Raw genomic sequence first — 4,101 nt, 5'->3', positions numbered from 1 at the left:
ATGTATTTTCTAGACACGGGTTGATACAGACACAACTTCGCCTAATTGAGAGCACACAACAGACTTAAATGTTCCCCAACTTTGGCATGTAATGGACTTACCACTACAGTATGATTCTGAAAATCTAGGACAGCATGATTTTTCTCAAGCCAATCACAACCTAAGGTCAAGGAAAACAATTGTTTAGTTAGTGAATAAACATCGTGATAAAAAGTTTGATTGAGCAAGGAAAAGGAAGCATGTGCTAAGGAACTAGAGGATTATAGGGTTTGTTTGTCAATCAAACACCGAATTCATGTTTGTTGTGTGTGTATATGAAGTTATGTGATGCTTATGATATGCACGTATGTTATGTTAGGTTATGGCTATGCTATGTTTTGTTATGTTATGGTCGGGAAAGTAAGATTCCTAGGTGGGGCTAGATAATAAGTAATCTTTCTAACAACCCAAAGAAGATTCATACCATGGATTGAATTGGATGGAGAGATTGAGCATATCATGTCACTACTAGGGTAGACTCTGCTAGGGTATAACTCGGGGTTTCTATACCTACCATATAGCTACGCTACTTTGAAGCTAATTTTAGTCGATTGTGGTCTGTGGCGGAAAATCAAGAAACTACCCTAATTTGAAGCTAATTTTAGTCGATTCCAGAGTCAAGAGGGGGGGTTGGAAGTTGGGAACAAAAAAACCCCTACTTCAGCTACACCATCTATAGCAAGTGGAAGAGCACATGGGGACTGAAACGTCACTCGTGAGCAGCAAGTGGAACCGTCCCAAAGGAGGAGCTCGTGAGGAAGAGTCGCAAAGGAGGAGCTCGTGGGGAAGAGCAGCTGCGGCAAGCAAAAGGGGAGGCAGAGCGAGGAGATCGAGCGAAGGGGTGTGGGAATTTTTCATGCAATGGAGTGTAGAGGAGGGTACATTCATCAAGTACTCCCATCTTTTCTCTGTTTGAAGCTTCGTCTTCTTCTCCTCTCTGCTTTTCCTCCCAAGGTAGGGCTTTCTTTTCCCGCCCTTTTTGGGTCACTCGTCTGTGTTTCTTGTCCCCAGGTATCACCCAGTTCTCCTTACATCTTGCCCTAATCTTTGCTATCTTCTGTTGTGCTGACTTGGATTCTCCTATGAGTGTTGCATAAGGTTTTCTCTTCTCGTTTGTCGACTCAATTTCCACCTTTTCTCTTACTGGTGAAAGACTTAACTTGCCGATGTAATTTTTCAACTCACTCATAGTTTTACTCGATTTTCATTGACGCCAGTTTCGAATGCTAGTGTTTCATTTCCTTTGTTAAGTATGGCGTTGGAGGTCACCCAAATCCTCCTGAACGCCCAGTCAGCACATGGATCCGTTCGTAAGCTTGCAGAAGATAATCTTAAGTTGGCACATGAGCTTGGGAACAATGACAAACCTCTTGAGAGTCGAAGGCTTGCAGGCCTCATTTTGAAAAATTCCCTTGATGCACGAGAGGTAGACTCCTCTAGCAATGGATGAGTGCCCAGCCATGGAAGGCTGATGGTCTGGCTCATGGAGGTTTATGGGCTAGAGAAGGCCTAGGGACTGGTTTACTGCAGGACGAGGATCAGCCACCTGGGGGGGGAAGAGAGAGAGAGAGAGAGAGAGAGAGAGAGAGTTTGTTGCTGTAACAAATCCGTCCTGTGAGTTTACAACTGCTACAGGATTGGGTCTGTTTGTGATAGACCCGACCCAGGTCTGGCCTATAAATAAGGCTTGCAGTCCTTTTTTATCCTGGATCTTGGCAGAGGGTTTGGCATGCCTGCTCCTTGCTGTTGGGGCCTTCCTCTTTGCTGCTGCAACGGCTGCCATGCTTTCTGTGACTGTTTCTAATCTTGGGGGGAGTGGTGGAGTTGGCTGTTCGATGCCTGTGACAAATATGCTGGCTTTTTTATCATGTATCTTGGCAGAGGGTTTGGACGCTGCCACATGCCTGCTCCTTTCTGTAGGGTCCTTCCTCCTTGCTGCTGCAATGGCTGCCATGTCTCCTGTGACTGGATCTAATCTTGGGGGCCCTGGTGAAGGGGTTGACTGAGGCCCATGACAAGTAGGCTGGCTATAGGGGGATCCCTTTGATCTGAGTGTGAATCCTCTGCTGGCTGTAGCAGGATCCGTTTGATCTGGTTGTGTAGATTCTCTCCCAATTGGGCTGTAGGCTGTCAAGAAACTGCTGCTCTAGACAGGAGGATGTGACAGTCCTACTTTACAGCCTACTTTACTCCATGGTTATCCAGATATATTTTTCTCATCTATTTATTCTTTGTGCACATGTTTATTTTATAAAATGTGTTTGTTTTCCCAGTGGATGTCTGTCTACTTCTTGTTCATTCTTGCTTACTGCATGTTTATGAGTTCTTGCACCTTATTACTAACTCCCACTTCCACCTTGTTTTCTTGCATCCTTCAAGCTGAATTTCGAAATTGGTTACGATTCTTTCATCCAAAGGTCCTTGCCTAAACTGTTGGCTTTATTGTGTTGGCCTTAGAACCCAGTATCATCCTCTTATAAATCATTTTGATGCTCTATCATGAAATCTGCGGCCATGTAGCTGCTGCTTCGAGCTGTCCCAAACAGGATTCCTTTTTTTTAGCATATCTTCCTTGCCCGGACTGTGTTTCGCAATCTGACTGTGCTAGTGTGTTACTTCTACAATGCTTCAGCCATCAACATCATTTTTGTCAACTTTGCAACGACTAAAATCAACAATTTTGCTACTTCAGGCCTTTTCTTAGAGAAAGGAGTCGTTTGCAGCAAACCCCTACGCAGTAGAATAAAGGATGTTTCAAGATCTCACAATGAAAACTTCAGATGCCAACTCACTCTGTGTGCTTGTATTCATAGAGAGAGAACATTTTAGATAAATGGAGAGTAACACAGAGGTACAACTAAGCAATCTCAAACAGGTCACAAATCCAACTACAAAATCTTCTCAAATCTATATTCACATTCAGCAAACATCCATTGAGGTAGGGCACCAAAAACAGACACTGTTTGCTTTTCCTACGGCTGTAGACCTGTCCTACGTCACCGCACCTCTCCTACAGACTTCAGTGGCTGCTTTCCCTGTGTAGCACAATCTGGCTTTGCTACTGTGAGTAGATGCGTTGTGTCCTCTTGGACTGTCAAATCTACTGCAGAACTGACTGCTTGGAGTGCCCACAGCTTGGCCTTTATACCTTTGTGGAGCATGGTCATGCATTTTGGTTTGCCTATCTTGTTCTAGATATTCTCTGGTCTATATTATGTACTTGTGTGCACATGTTTGGAGTGAGATCTAAGCGTCAGAAGGGCCTGTGGAAGTTATCATTTTGCTGTGAGGATAGTGAGGTGCGCTGCCCTATTCTCCGACAGAATGCTAGCCCACCTAATCCTATTGTTCAACAGGAGGCCAACCCATTCTTATCGCAATGACTAGCATGACAACACAGCACATAAATGCACATCTGTAATGATCAATGATGATTTATGTCATTGTAATTAAGATGAGTGATTGACATGATAATATAATGTGTGGTTTACATTGCATATAGTAAGTGTAGAGACTATTTCTGCTGTCCCTATGCATGCTTTTGTCTAGCACATCTTTTTGTTAGTCAAAGAATTGCCATATATTGTCTGAAGAAAGTGTTAAGCATAATGGGGATCTAGCTTCTTACAGGTAAAACCCTATAGCGGGGAACTTTTCCAAACTCTACCAAAGCTCAGGTACATTATGGATGACATATGCGCAAGTAAACTTGAAGCAAAAATGCAGATCTGAAGAGCTATGTATATCATATCAGACAGCCAAAATACCATCTACTAAACTGCATCAAAATGGGTCAGTCTGTACAAAAGCTGCACTCTCCTGTATTGTAACATATCTTCACTTTTCCCATGGACACTTCTTCCATTTATGTCATTTTTCAGCTGATTTATTTATCGTACATGCTGTGCCAGTGGAGCAGCATCCGCTGTCCACGTGGTGTAGGTTGTGAGTGCACGTTTGTATCCATATCATGGTCCTATCTGTGAACCTTTCTAGTATGTACTTGGTTGCTACACATCGCTGTCTACTTCAGTTCTGTGCGTGGAATTATTACCTGCTTGT

General features: G+C 43.4%; 1 long non-coding RNA gene across 1 annotated transcript; it reads left to right on the top strand.

Moving 5' to 3' along the window:
• Positions 1-721: 721 nt before the first annotated feature.
• Positions 722-3,892, top strand: LOC147892693 (uncharacterized). Its single transcript, XR_015542304.1, has 2 exons — positions 722-930; positions 3,670-3,892. It is a non-coding gene; the product is annotated as an uncharacterized LOC147892693 (long non-coding RNA).
• The last annotated feature ends 209 nt before the right edge of the window (positions 3,893-4,101 follow it).

This window comes from Dipteris shenzhenensis, chromosome 16 (genome assembly GCF_047967505.1).
Source record: "Dipteris shenzhenensis isolate YYH24624 ecotype China chromosome 16, Dip_SZ_1.0, whole genome shotgun sequence".
Lineage (NCBI taxonomy): Eukaryota > Viridiplantae > Streptophyta > Polypodiopsida > Gleicheniales > Dipteridaceae > Dipteris > Dipteris shenzhenensis.
The sequence above is the reverse complement of the archived record's forward strand: the minus strand, read 5'-3'. Positions and strand labels throughout refer to the sequence as shown.